At 45.2% G+C, this 15,066-nt stretch overlaps 1 protein-coding gene across 2 annotated transcripts in view; it reads right to left on the bottom strand.

Moving 5' to 3' along the window:
- Positions 1–15,066, bottom strand: part of DYRK1A (dual specificity tyrosine phosphorylation regulated kinase 1A) — a 700,909-nt gene that overhangs the window by 571,508 nt on the left and 114,335 nt on the right. The window lies entirely within an intron of this gene.

Genomic DNA, 15,066 nt, shown 5'->3' with positions numbered 1-15,066 from the left:
ACTGCCATCACCAGACATGCTTCTAGAACCCAGGGTAGAGAAGCAGGAGCTTCAAAGGAAATGCTGCCTTTAAACCATGCACCCTGTTCGAAGCAGATGGTGACCCCCTGGTCCTGCTCTACTTTCGGCAGGAGGACTGGCGGGAAAGTTAAGTCCCCCTCCCTCCTGCCCCACCACTTAGGTGGGACAGCCGAGGTCGAACCTACTTTTAACTATCCGCCATCTTAAGAATGGGGACAGTAGTCCATTAGGAATTAAGGTATGCCCCAGCCCCACACATGGGATGAGCATAAAGAGGGTGTAGGCACCCTATAGGTAGGCAACCAATTTGTTACTAACTGGCCTCCACTAAAATGCCCCTAAATTCAGGATTTAGGAGGCTCCCCGACAGACCAAAAAGAAGAGGAAGGAAGAAGACTGCTGACTGACCAGGAACTGAACCCGCAGACTAAACTGGCGAGAAACCTGCCAATTGCAAAAGCCTCAACAACTGGGCCTGCTGTCCTTCCTGAGAACTGCAAGGCCTCCAAGAACCACTGGAGTCACTCAAGCCTTCACCAATCATCAAGGACCAGCACTTGCGTCTACTCGACTCCCCATTGCCACCGAACTTCAAAAGAAACCATGGTGGGTGAGGACCAGCACTTGACTCAACAAGACTCTCCATCACTGAGAACCGTTGCAGTCCCAGGCCTCCACCCACTTGAGGGATCCTTGCAGCACGACAAGAAACGCTAGTAACACCCGGTCCTTGTGCGCATGTACCCCACCGACTGAGATGGTAAATATTTAACAGTATCAACCGCCGAGGAGTAGATACTGAAAGTACTGCATACTTCGGACTGCATTCTTTTTATTCCAATTCCTACAGTTGACAAAGTATGCATTAAAGTATTTTACATTGTACAAAGTGTATTCTAAATTGCTTTTCCAAAATATATAAAGATTCGGGTTACTTCTTTTTTTTCTTTTTTTACATCACTCGTCTCAGATTTATTCTCGAGTGTGTGTCTAGTTTATTGCCTCTGTGAGAGACAACAATTGCTTAGCACAACACTAGAATAAACTTAACTGCTCACCGACACTACCACAACATAGAAATATGAAATACACTAAGTGGAGAGAGCCAACCTACTACACAGACAAACCCAAATCAAGGGGGAAAAAGTGTTAGGAGGAAAGGAGGGGCGAGTGTTTATAACCAGATTGTTTGTATCTAAGACAGTAAGTGGGAGATGGATGAAAAGGTCCAGCACAGCGCCAAAACTGTAGGTGGAAGTGATCACCACTAGAAAGACAGCACTGAGTGTCAAGAAAGGAATAAAACCATTGCTCATTGGTTCAAAATATTAAACTGTGAAAAAAAACATCAGTACTTAGTTAAATCCCACCGCGGAACATACACAGCAACCCATTTTACAAAGTAGACGCCAGGTAATCGGAACATGGAAGATTATTCAGGCAGGCATAAAAGGCAGACAGCAGAGCAAAGTATTCCTTCATGAGAGCGTGGTATAACGTAACGCAGATTAGCCTCAAGAGTTTATGCATGTAGCCTAGCACAAAAAAACAAATTTGACCCAGCAACCATCACAAAGAAATTAGTGGCAAGTGTTTGTGTAGCAGAGACCGCATACCCTACCTTCGGTGGGAGGGTAAGAAATACTCTAACTGGCACTGCTCAGCCTCCATACATACATAAGCAGCACCCAAGAATTTGGGGTGGAGAGGTGCTCTTGCTACAAAAGCAAATTTATTTTGTCTGGAATTAGGAGAGGATGAAGAATAATGCATTCCAGCAGATGAAGAGCTTCAAGTTCTCACCATCTAATCAAGGTGGGGAGAATCAGCTACACACCATCATGTCATACTTTCTGTAGAACCCTCACGACTAGCAGAATCAGAGGGAATGCAAAAGTAAACACTGACTAACTCAATTGAAAGACTATGTGGTGGACAAGCGGGGCTCAGAAAAGAAGGCATTTCAAGTTGAGTTGGGGCAATCAGGAGAAGAACAAGCAACGAAAAGATCACGTTCATCACACTGGGGTAGAGCTCATTCGTGATCATTGAGAGACAAGTGGCATTGTTTTTCTGTCTTCACGTTCAAAGTATAAAACAGATAACCTGTCACTGGAAAAATATACAATAGCAGAGCCCACTTCCACAAGCACTAGGCCTCCCAGCACAGGGTCCAGAAATTGAAGGTGATTTTTATGTAGAGGTAAAGTATGGTGGTAGAGTTGTCCAAAAGAACTTTACAATCACTACTCAAGATGGAAGAAACTGCTTCATTGCTAGGCAAATGACTCCTCCTAGTCCAACACACAGATGTGCATGTGTTGTTCTGATGAAGCCCAAAAGCCTTGCACCCTCATATCCCCAGAGGAGAGTCCAGGCCTATAGGAGGTTTTGAAAAGTAGTCCACGACTGAGAATACAAGAGAAAACCCACTGTGAGGTGAGAGGCGCTCAATTATCAATCAAGCTCTGCAAGCACTGAGCAGAAGAGCTCCATACAAGCAAAAAGGCTCACTCTGATGTACATAAACAGCATACTGAGGCACCAGTGGAGGAGCTTTATCCACCACTGGGAGAGGTTGCTGGGAAATAGGACTACTAAAAAAGCCCCAAGAGAGAAAATTAGTGAAATAGCTTTTCGGCCGAAACCTACTCAGGGGGCGACTACACCTCCCAGCAGCCCATGTGCCAGGAAGGTGCCAACAAGAGTTATTTGCACCCGGAGGCATATATAATCTTTGTAGAGCTCCCACAGAGCGGAAGCACTCATTGCCGTCCTACCGCCATGTTGAGACCAGATCCAGGTGCGACTACACCTCCCAGTTGCCCATGCGCCAGGAAGGCGCCAACAAGAGTTCTTTGCGCCCGGAGGCGCACAAAAAACTTTGTAGAGCTCCTGCAGCGCTGGACGCACGCGGGTGTGCCCGGGCCAAGGGTGGGCCCATCTGCACTCAGAGGGGGCTGAGCCAACCCAGACAGTCACAGCAAATCTCCTTTTGAACGGACATTCTTAGCAAAGCAAGGGACGGTGCCCCTGGCGGCAAATATTTGTATCTCGCATTATAAGCCTTTTGCCACTTGTGTTTCCTAGCTTGTTTTTATTGTGTGTATTTGTCGGAAGTAGGGATGAGTACGCGCAAAACTACAGAGGGTGAATCACAGGAAATTTCCTCAAAAAAGAAGCAAAAGTCATTAAGCCCAGCAGCGGGGGTGTACTTGATCGCATGGACAACCTACTAGCAGAATGTGAGGTCCTTCTCGACCCTCCCAGCACAGCTTCCTTACTAAAAACCCCCTTATGCGCAATCCCCTTCAAGTCTCACACCCCCGGGTCGTATGTAAGCTATGTTAAAAAAAAGCTGTAGATTAGAATAAAGTACTTGACAAATCCACTCTGCATCACAATAGGCTTGACTTTTTTTTAGGGATGGGGATGTTTTCAGCGACCATGGTGGATTGGTATTCCTTCTCCTGCAGTAATAGCTTTTCACCGCTGATTCGGAGGACTCGCCTGACACCTCAGCAATTAAAAAGGCCACAGATTGGCATGTGCAAATGTGGATGTTATTGTATCCGATAGGCCAGCTATGAATCCAACTAGTGCTGTTGCCAACTGCAAGGTGAGTTCACCAAGTCACTCACCTATCTATGACCACGAAGCATACACACAAAGATAGTTAGTATCACAAATGACTGACATAGTACAGGAAATCAGAGCACCCAAAGCAGTTGTAGGTAGCATCAAAGTCTCCCTGAGTAAGGCACACACGGACATCCAGAGTATCAAGAACCAATTGCGATCACAAGCAGCTACCCAGAAAAACAGTCAAAGGGGCACAGGTAGTACGAGGCAGCCGCAAGGGGATTACACCAGACAACCCAGGAAAGCTAAGCAGTGAACACAAAGCCGGAGCCCTACAGCTGATCCTCCCACTATTAGTCATTCTAGTCATCATAGAGAGGTACGGCCAACGTAAAGCTGGCGGAGCGAAACATAGTAATTTAAGTAAGGTGGAAAGACCTCCGACAGGGCCTGCATGTCACCTGACAAATTGCACACAAGCGCCACATAGTGTAATTAAGAGCCCAGGCACAAGAAAGACAGTTTATTTAGTTTATGTCCCAAAGAACCAACCCAAGCTACAATTAGAGGACGAGTGCTCTCTAATTAACAAATGCATCCATTGGATATGGAGAGTGAGAGGATGTCGGTCCATCATCAGGGAAGATATTACTGGGGCCAAAAGGCAACCCAGTTTTGGGGTCCCTACGAATGCCCATGATGTGATAGCACTTACTCTCACGCACCATGATCTGGTGGAAAATTCGGTGGCTTTTGACATAAGCAATAAGGATAGGAGACCAGTCAGGAGTCGAACACACAAGGAAGCTTTACAAGGAGGAGATCTTGTCAGCAAAAAAGGCCTGGGACGAGAAAAGATGGCAGGATCTAAAAGAAGCAAGTAGTGAGAGAAATATGAAATGCTTTCGGAGCCTGGTAAAATGGGGCGCGGGTGGAGTAGTGCAATCTCCCCAAAACCACAAGGATCCTGAAACATGGGTAAAGATTTTCTCAGAGCAATACGAAGACAACAATAACAAGGGCTATGACCCTTCCTGGGCTCACTCCTATTCATCTGATACGGTTTTTAATTTAGCTGATGTAAGCATTGCAGTGAGCACAATTACTAGTGGGAGAGCCCCAGATATTGATAATGTGCCCGCTGACATCTTTTTGCAGGACAAGGCCAAATGGAGCCAGTATATAATGCACTATTGATCAGGTCTTCCGATTTCTATTAATTTACTGGCAGCGGGTGACCCTTGGAGGACGATGACCCTTTGTTGATCTTAAGTCTGCCTTCGACTTAGTTTCACACCCCAAACTGTGGAGGGTACTCCAAGCCCTTGGTCTGCCCTTGACCTCCTCTCTAATCGTTCGCCTCCGTTCCCAGTGGAGAAGCTCAGTCCTGTTCGGTGCCAAGTTATAGGGTTTTGAGAAATTGTTTCCACTAGCTTTCAGAGAACAGGTTCTTCCAAGGGATTACAAGCCTACCCCAAAGTACTCCCATACTTCCCTTGCGTTATGATCTAGGCTGAAAAACCTAGCAAGATTATACCATATCCTTTATTGGCGCAAAATCTGGTGCACGCCAGAACTGGCCATTTTCGCTGAAGGTCTTAAAGATATAATGGAGGCTGAACGCTTCCACAAAATGAGCTGGCAGCGTGGCATCAGAAGCTCCCTAACCTTAATGGGAATGCCATCATTGTGGGTAGCCCGACAGCACCAATTTCCCTTCAAAAGATCTGGCTTTGGGAACTGACTGTACAAGAAGCTAACAGAGAAAGTGATGCCACAACGCTGACAGGAAAGTTCTTGCAAATAAAATCAAGCCCGGCTGTTAAGAATTATTGGGAAGTAATCTCCAAGCCGCTAGACCGCAAACTGTATTGCCAGTTTAGAGTAGGATGCTTACCCCTGAAGTCTTTTACTGATAAATGATTTGCCTCGGTCAATGACAAATGTCCAAACTGCATCGACTCGGAAGAAACAAATGCACATGTGTTGTTTGTATGCCATGCGTATGTTGCACCTCGTAAAGCTTTGCTGGCATCGATTTGCAGGAACATGGGCACCTACTCGTCGTGTAGCTATGAGAATATTATGTACTGATCCATCTGTACCGTATGCAGTATCAATGGCAACATTTTTAAGATGGATGTGGATATTAGGATCTAAACTGCTTACACAAATCACTGAAGGAAGGTTTCGTCCATTAACGGTAATGCACCACGTTTCAGTCCTGTTCGGTCTTTCTAAACTGTTAATTATTTATTTGTCCTAACTTACAATAATAATACTGTGTACATGTTTAACTTTTTTCTAAATCTCTTCTTTATTTTAATATACATTTTGCTGTATCGATTTTATCTATATACTTGGTTCAAATAGCCATTGTTTAAACTGTGAAATTTTACTTTTTTTGTACCCAGCTTTTATGATATTTACTGTCAAATAAACCTTACGTTGACTGGACTTGAAAAAGTTAACTGATTAAGCCAGTCTCAATGAGCAGCCGTTTAGAAGCACTCCAAGAAGAAATCTGTTTTCTTGCCATCAAACATCACAATTTTCAAAGCATCTTGGAAGTCTCGAAAGCCAACGAATTACATCCAGTCAAAACTGTGCTAGTTAAATGCTGTAAGATGGAGCAGGTCACAGTGCAGGCCAAGCCTAGATCACATTTCGGGAACCATTTAGAATCATCCAGGCAGTCTTCAACCACCTTGAAAAACTGACCTTATGATTTTGAAAGCTTTCCATTTACCCACAGAAGTGCACATACGGTATGAGGCGGCATGCGATATTTGCAGTGTGTACTGCCAGACTACAAAAAATACATGCATTTCCGCGCAGCCCTTGGGATGCATTAGAATGTACTTTGCTGATGGCTGACCGATTAAGCTCTCCAATGAATGGGTCGATACGACTTTCAGAACAAAACAACAAGTAACTTACCTTTGGTGACGCTTTTTCTGGTGGATACAGCATCTGCCTGTGGATTGCTCACCTTTTGAATTACTCCTGCACCAGCATTCCACTGAAACTTTTTCATAGCTCCCCACATCGACGAGGACGACAATAGCATAGCTCAGCTCGCTACTCCCTATCACATCACTGGAGCCCTAAGAAGACCTTGTCGGCGTGCCGATGTCACTTCCCTTTTTTTCCCACGCCATCTAAAGCATAACTGTGATTTGTGGGACTCTCGCAGGGGTAATTCAAAAGGTGAAGAATCCACAGGCGAATGTATCCATTAGAAGGAGCAAGTCTATGGCACCAAGCAATTTGCCTGTGATCTGATGGGCCCAAAAATTGATTTCACAGGCAGACATCAGTTCCAGGAACGCCTTGTGGAAAGGTTTAAGAGGTTTCAGAACCACCGGAAATTGCTGGAGGATTGCAGGAAATAGTAACTTTTGGCAACTTTTGGCTGAGCAGATGTAGGGACATTGAACTCCACAAATTCTTAGGCTCACCATTTTAAGTACCAGAGAATAGTTGTGGGTAAGAAAATTATATATATGGATGAAAATCATAACTTGAAATTGTTTAAAACTAGATATAGGACTCAAAAACCTGCTTTAACTATGGGAGCACTCGCCTTAAGGAAATGCAGAGAGCTGTAAATTCATGTCTCATTACAGACAGTGATTCAAATATAAACTGTGAACAAATATTTTTAAAATGCAACACTTTGAGGCTATGTTTCTCTCAGACTGCTTCTTCTTTGCTTCGCAAGCAAATGCATGCAGAAGCATACAAGTGAGACTCGGGATTAGGTCCTATTAAACTAAATTGGACAAAAAGAAATCTGCAGCTTGAAAAAAAAAAGTTTTGCTAATCTATTTTGCAAGTTTAAATACCATTTCTTCAAGGCATCATTTAACAAATTGTAACATGCGAACTAATATACGGATAAAAAAATACATATAAAAGGAGAAACAGTGTGAACTATTATGGGCAACATGAAAATAATTTAGGTTTCACATTCTTAAAGTCACAAATGTGCACCTGCAGGTTTAGGACCTTGCATTGGTGCGGAAATACAAATTGTGTCAAGGTAATGGTTTGAACCTGGGCAGTGACATTTGAGTCAGTCTTCTTAACAAGCATCACTATAATCTTTGAAAAATTTAGTGAAAGTGAAAGAAGAGTTCTGAACCCACAATGCTAAAATGAAAAAAAAGTGAATTAGCACGCACACACCAGGTGGAGTCATACATAGGCTGGTAAAATTTCCTGGGCGAGGAACTTGAGTCACAAGTTGTAGACCGCATTTCTTTTGCCCCCGCTATTATATAAACATGATTGCTTTCGTACCACATTGTATTTTCTCACAGAATATGCATGTGTTTGCGTTCTGTTCTTTCCTCGGATTTAGTCTGAACACCATAGACAAGGTCGAACAACAATGCCCCTTGTTATTCGCTCTAGTCCTACACTAGCACCTAGACATAACATGAGAATGCAGCTACTGTTTGGGAGCTCACATCTGGTCCTATAACTAACTGATGACAAGAGTTCTAAAAAACAAACACTGAGCGAAAGTCCTGAGGCAAGATTAGCATGTCTGCAGAGATGTAGAACGTCTATGTATGCTAAGGTACAGGGTCTGTCACTCATCCCAGAGACCTTTGATATGCAATCATTAGTTTTAGTAAAGGTGGGTTGGAGGGTAGGCTAATCTGTCTAATAACATGACCGTGCTTTTAATGGTATATGGTTTGTTAACCAAGCTATCAATATTTTTGCTATCCATTCGTTTTCTAATTGTGGTGCAAATACTGCACCTTAGAGCACAAAAGTTGAAAAAAATATTTTAGGGGTTGAGACTTAAACGCAGTAAGTCTTTGATTTTTCCGCTCGCGGGCCTTGACTCGGTGCCCTTGGGAGAGTTACCAGACCTCGGCGGCGTTGGGAACGAGAGGGGTTCCACTATCTCTGAATACAGGTAGCCCGACAGATTCACAACTGCTGGCACTGAATGTGGATCGCATACTCACGTCCTTACAGCAGTCAGTGTCCTTTTGGAACTCTTTGCCACTTTCTCTGGTGGGACGGCTGGCCGTCGCCAAGATGGTGATGCTTCCTCTGAGGTTATATGTCCTTCAGAACTCGCTGTGTCCTCTCCCCCCACAAGTTTTCCGCACTCTCAATATACTGCTCACGTCTCTGCTCTGGGAGGGTCGGCGCAGTAGGGTAGCACTCCACACTGTTGTCCGCAGTTAGGAGGAGGGGGATCTGGAAGCTACACGCTTCGACTTCTATTACTATGCGGCACAGTTGCAGCATGCGGCTCGTTGGTTTACGGAAGCGGACAACTGGGAGACGCGCCTCCTTGCGGGTAGGGCGGACGTCCAGCTGCTACAGGTCGCCATAATGCAGGGGAGGGGGCGGATGTGACTCTTCCTTATGTTGTGAGTCACGCGGCCGGCACTTGCCAGCGATTTGTTGAGGGTCTTACGGAGGGCACCCTTTAATAGGGAGCTTCCAGTCTGGATACTGCCCCCCCCTTCATTGACATGGAGAAATAGATGTCTTTCCACTCCCGGCGAGAGGGTGGGTGCGAGGTCCTGGCTGACCTTTACCCAAACAAATCCTTCCTAACATATGAGTAGGCGGAGGAGGCCTTCAGCCTGGGGAGGGGACAATACTTGCACTATCGGGGACTCCAGGATGTAGTAAAGGCTACTTGGCCCCAGTACCCGGACGCATCACCACTGACTCACATTGGACATCCTTCTTTCCTGCGGCAAGGGACGCAAACTGGTCTCTCCTGTATAAGGTCATGAAACAGGATTCCACTCCCCAGGCGCCACCTTCCCAGGCGGCCTGGGAGGCAGATCTCGGTACTGCGCTGGCACAGGGGCAGTGGAAGCGCATAAGCTCCCTTACGCGCAAGGTCTCGTGCAATGCACGGTTTAAACGGATACATTTTAATTTCTTACACCGCACCTACCCAACCCCAGTTTCCCTGAGGCGTATCTCTGGAGATAGAGGAGACGGATGCCCTCGATGTAGCACTGAGAGAGCGGGCTTCCTACACTAAGCCTGGGACTGTCCTTCGGTCAGGCGTTTCTGGGTGAGGGTGGTGGAACGCATAGTCACAGCAACAGGCCTTCGGATAACGATGGACCCCCTGCATTGTCTGCTTGAGTTAGTCCCCAGACCCAAGAAAAGGAAGCTCTCATATAAACTCTTACAATTAATGTTGGTGCTCGACAGACGCAGAGTGGCGATTACTTGGATGGGGCAGAGGGCACCGCAAGTGCCCATTTGGCTTATGGATGTCTGGGAGTGGTCCCTGGCTGAGGAAACTCACATGCAACTCGTTCGAAGAGAAACTGCAGGACGACTTACTCACCTGGCGAGCCATGTGTGCGTCAGGGCTAACAGAAGGGGAGCTTTCCACCCATGACGAGTCTGACGGTGAGGGCAGTGGGTTGAGTGCACCAGCTGGATCAGGGTCTGATGGTGAGGGAGGGGGTGGCCACTAGGGATATTTACCATTTACCACCTGCAGATGTACCGGGCTAGGGTACTGCCCCACAATGTTTTATTGGTCTGTTATTGTGTTTTCTCCCCATGAGTCCGTACCGCCCTTGATGCAGCCTACAGTCCTAAGTGCCGATAATGAGGTCATCGATCTGTATACATACACTGTAACAATGCCAATTCGGTGTTCTTGCTTAAAATGAAAAATAAAGTTTACAAAAATATATGGAATATGCTACTTACCAGTATGCATCTGTTCTTGGCATAGAGGGCTGCAGAGTGGTACATTATGAATAGATCGCCATCGGGTGTTGGGCTCGGATGATTGCACTTTGTTTTTCTCTTGGAGAGTCTTTTGTATCTTGGTGACTCCTCCCTTAGTTGGTAGTGCGCATGGGCATCGGCTCCATCCTTAGATTGTTTTGCCATAGTAGGGTTAGATGGAGTAGTATAGTAGAATACAGATAAGAGTGCCCATGTAAGTGTATCTAAATAAGATAATGTTGGAACAGACAAAGGTTTCCGGGGAGGCTGGGAGGGCATGTACCACTCTGCAGCCCTCTATGCCAAGAACAGATGCATACTGGTAAGTAGCATATTCCGTTCGAGGCATATGGGCTGCAGATGGTACATTATGAATAGACTATACAGCAGTTCTCTCCCTAGCGGTGGTCGCCCGTGTCTGTTGCAACTGTCTGAAACAATGTTTTTAATACTGCTTGTCCCACTCTAGCTTGTTGTGTTGTGTGCACATCTACACAATAGTGTTTTGTGAAGGTGTGCGGTGTAACCCAGGTAGCTGCTTTGCATATGTCATCTAGTGGAATGTTTCCCAGAAATGCCATAGATGCTCCTAGTTTACGTGTAGAGTGAGCTCTAGGAGGAACAGTTAATGTTCTCTTTGCCTTTAAGTAGCATATTTGAATGCATTTTACAATCCATCTGGCAATGCCCGCTTTGGAGATGGGATTGCCTTTATGTGTGGGAGAAAACGCAACAAATAGCTGTTTTGTCTTTCTGAAAGTTTGTGTTCTTTCTATATAGTACAATATGGCCCTCCTAACATCCAGTGTATGTAGGGCTCTTTCCGCTACTGTTTGTGGTTTGGAAAGAAAACCGGTAATTCCACTGACTGATTGATGTGGAATGCTGAAATAACCTTTGGTAAGAATTTTGGGTTTGTTCTAAGAACCACTTTATTTTGGTGTAGCTGCATAAATGGTTCTTGAATCGTAAAAGCCTGCAGTTCACTTACTCTTCTAAGTGACGTGATAGCTATGAGGAAGGCTACCTTCCATGTGAGGAATTGTATTTCACACCTATGCATAGGTTCAAAGGGTGGCCCCATTAGTCTGGTAAGCACTATGTTGAGATTCCAGACTGGGGAAGGTGGTCTTCTTGGTGGAATGACTCTTTTGAGTCCTTCCATGAAAGCTTTAATTGCTGGTACTTTAAACAGTGACAGGTGTTGCCTGTTTTGTAGGTACGCCGCTATGGCTGCTAGATGAACCCTGATAGAGGTATATGCTAGGTTACATTGCTGTAAGTGTAATAAATAGCAAATGATTTGTTTAGTGGATGCGTCCAGAGGGTTGATGTGCTTACTGTTACAGTGTATAGCAAACCTCTTCCATTTTGCTGCGTAGCATGCTCTGGTGGTAGGACGTCTTGCCTGTTTAATGATTTCCATGCATTCTGGTGGTAAATCTAAATACCCAAACTCTATGACCTCAGGAGCCAGATCGCTAGGTTCAGTTGTTTGGGATCTGGGTGCATTATTTCTCCATGGTTCTGTGTAAGATGCATGGGTAATAACCTTAGCTTTTGATGTGGTACTTGTGAGAGTTGTAGCAGCGTGGTGAACCACGGCTGTCTTGCCCACGTGGGTGCCACTAGTATCATTGTCATTGAGTGTTGCTGCAGTTTTCTCACCAGTAATGGAATTAGTGGTAGAGGAGGGAACGCGTAAGCAAATTTGTTGGACCAATTTATCCACATTGCATTGCCCTGGGACCTTTGGTGTGGGTACCTGGATGCGAATTGCTTGCATTTTGCGTTCTGATGATTTGCAAACAGATCTATCTCTGGTTGCCCCCATTTTTGGAAGAATGGCTGTAGTATTTGGTCGTGCAGCTCCCATTCGTGAACTTGTTCTGACTGCCTGCTTAGGATGTCTGCTATTTGATTTTGAATTCCTGGTAGGTGTTCCGCTAACAGGTAGATCTTTTGAGGAATGGCCCATCTCCATATGTCCTGTGCTAGTTTGGACAGTTGGAGAGAGTGTGTCCCCCCCTGTTTTTGAATATAATACATTGCAGTCATGTTGTCTGTTCTGATCAGGACTGCCTTGTTTGTTATTTGCATTTGGAAAGCTTTTAGTGCTAGAAATATTGCTAATAGTTCTAGGTAGTTGATGTGCAGTTTCTTTTGCTGCGCACTCCACTTCCCCTGTACTGTGTATTTGTCCATATGCGCTCCCCATCCGGAGAGCGATGCGTCCGCTGTTATTATTACTTGTGGAATTGGCTCTAGGAACGACCGTCCCTTGGAAATGTTTTCTGTGTTCCACCACTTCAGAGAGCGATACGTCCGGTCGTTTACCAACACCAGATCTGTAATCTGACCTTGAGCCTGATTCCACTGTGTCGCTAGACACTCTTGTAGTGGGCGCATTTGTAGTCTGGCATGTGGTATTAGCAGTATGCAAGAGGACATCATGCCTAATAGTTGCATAAACACTTGTGCTGGTAGTGAGTGTTGTGGTTGAAATCTTTGTATTAACCCGACCATTGTCTGTACTCTGATTGGGTTGGGGTATGCTATTGCCTTTTCTGTGTCTACTGTAGCCCCCAGGTATTGCTGGATCTGGTTTGGTTGCAGGTGTGATTTTTTGTAGTTCACCGTAAACCCTAGGTGGTGCAGCAATTGAATTGTCTTCTGTGTGTTGTGAAGACATTCTTCCTTTGATTTGGCCTTTATTAGCCAATCGTCCAAGTATGGGAAGGCATGTATTTGTTGTCTCCTTAGGTGTGCTGCCACCACAGCTAGGCATTTTGTGAAAACTCTCGGTGCTGTTGTGACCCCGAACGGAAGGACCTTGAACTGGTAGTGTTGTCCTTCTAACACAAACCTTAGGTATTTTCTGTGGGCTTTGTGAATTGGGATATGAAAGTAAGCGTCTTTTAGATCCAGTGTAGAAAGAAAGTCCCCTTTCTTCAGTAAAGGGAGTACTTGTTGGAGCGTGACCATGTGGAAATGCTCCGAATTTATGTAAGCATTGAGAGGTCTGAGGTCTAATATTGGTCGTAGGGACCCGTCCTTTTTGGGGATCAGGAAGTATAGAGAGTATACTCCTGTTCCTTGTTGATCTTTTGGGACCTTCTCTATTGCATGCTTTTGTAGAAGTGCTAGCACTTCTTCTCTTAACAATGTCAGATGATCCTGACTCATTGGACGCTGTTTGGGAGGGATGTTTGGTGGGGTAGCTGTGAGTTCTAGGCAATAACCATGTTGGATAATTTGTCTCACCCACTTGTCTGACGTGATGTTTTCCCAGACAGGTAGGAACTGTGATAGACGTCCCCCGACCGGTGTTATGTGGTCTGGGGGGAGTTCTATGAAGTCACTGTTTTGGTGTTGAGGCGTTGCGGTTGTTATTATTTCCGCGGCCTCTACCCTTATTGTTGTTACCTCTGTAACTACCTCTTGAATTACCTCTGGGTGATGTTGGTGTGAAAGATGTGGATTGCTGATTTGTTCCTGTGTTTTTTGAGCCCCCTCTATAGGTGGATCTACGAAAGGAACCTCTGTGCGTTGGCTGTTGCAATGCTCCCATTGACTTAGCCGTTTCCGTATCTTTCTTCATCTTTTCTAATGTCTCGTCTGTACTTGAACCAAACAATGTCTTTTGATCAAATGGTTTGTTCAGTAGGGCTGTTTGTACTTCTTGTTTGAATCCTGAGATTCTAAGCCATGCGTGCCTTCTTAGCATGACACTAGTGTTAATAGACCTTGCTGCAGTGTCTGCTGCGTCTAATGCACACTTAATGGAAGTATTGGTTATTATTTTACCTTCCTGTATTAATTGGTCTGCCTTCTTCTGATGTTCTTTTGGAAGATGTGTGAGAAGTTTTTCTAACTCATCGTAATGTGCCCTGTCATAACGTGCGAGTAGTGCTTGTGTATTGGCTATACGCCAGCTATTCGCTGCCTGTGATGCTACTCTTTTGCCTGATGCATCTATTAACTTCGACTCTTTATCTGGTGGAGGAGCCTCTCCTGTAGATAATGAGTTTGCTCTTTTACGAGCGTTTGAGACCACCAGCGAATCTAGAGGTACATGCCCTCTAATAAATATTGGGTCCTTTGGAGCCGCTTTGTATTTTTTATCGATTCTTGGGTTTAATACCCTGGCTCTCACTGGGTTTTCGAATATTTCCTCTGTGTGAGTGAGAAGACCCTTCAGCATAGGAAGAGTACCTGATGTTCTCTGTGCACTAGGTAGAGTCTCTAACAAGAAATCCTCTATCTGAGGTTCTGTGTGCATATCTAGTTTGTGATATTTTGCTGCCCTATTAATGAGCTGCACAAAACCTGTGTTATCATCAGGTGGTGAAGGCTTTGAGGGATATAGCTCTGGGTCGTTGTCCTCATCTGACCCTACATCGTAATTTTCCCATGGATCTTCCTCATCTGGGATAGATTCGTCATCCCCTTGAGGTTCTCCCTCCCCTATATCACTGTCTACATCTGACTGAGGTGTAGCTGGTCTTGGTGTGGAGGGTGTAGGAATATGTGGCCTATTGTGAGTAATAGGAGAAGAGGGTGTGTCTCTAGGACGAGGAGAAGCAGGAGGAGTTATGTTCGGCCCCATTGTTCTCTTTTTTGAAGGAAGAGGTTTATCTTCTGACTGTTCACTCTTTCTCTTCTTCGTGACCACTTTCCCAGTTTGTGGGTCAATAAACAAGATCTTTTGTTTGGGAT

This window comes from Lissotriton vulgaris, chromosome 8 (assembly GCF_964263255.1).
Source record: "Lissotriton vulgaris chromosome 8, aLisVul1.2, whole genome shotgun sequence".
Taxonomy (NCBI): Eukaryota; Metazoa; Chordata; class Amphibia; order Caudata; family Salamandridae; genus Lissotriton; species Lissotriton vulgaris.
This window is presented reverse-complemented; position numbering and strand designations above follow the sequence as displayed.